Genomic DNA, 389 nt, shown 5'->3' on the forward strand with positions numbered 1-389 from the left:
CAAAATTATTAATATATCTTTTTGATATTTATGTTTGGACATTTTGTTATAATGAAATAGAGTCTAAACATTTTTTGGGTATCCAATAGGTTGTATCACAAATAGTGAATCATTCAAAATCTGGACCTGACACCATAAATAAAAGAATTTGAACTCATGTAAAAATTCTCCTATGTATATCACTTTTTCATAGTATTTTTTTAATATCCTTGTTACGACTGTTTAATTATTAAAATTTAATTAAACTTGGTAAACTTATAAACCAGATTTTTCACTTAACATTTCTCATTTCTTTTGATCTGTCGATTGGTTCAAATAACATTTGCGCCTATTATTATTATTATTAAGAAGAAGAATGTAGCTAGTAGCCTCCATTGACTAAAAATTTT

The sequence above is a fragment of the Citrus clementina genome, unplaced genomic scaffold (assembly GCF_000493195.1).
Source record: "Citrus clementina cultivar Clemenules unplaced genomic scaffold, Citrus_clementina_v1.0 scaffold_3, whole genome shotgun sequence".
NCBI classification, from domain to species: domain Eukaryota; kingdom Viridiplantae; phylum Streptophyta; class Magnoliopsida; order Sapindales; family Rutaceae; genus Citrus; species Citrus x clementina.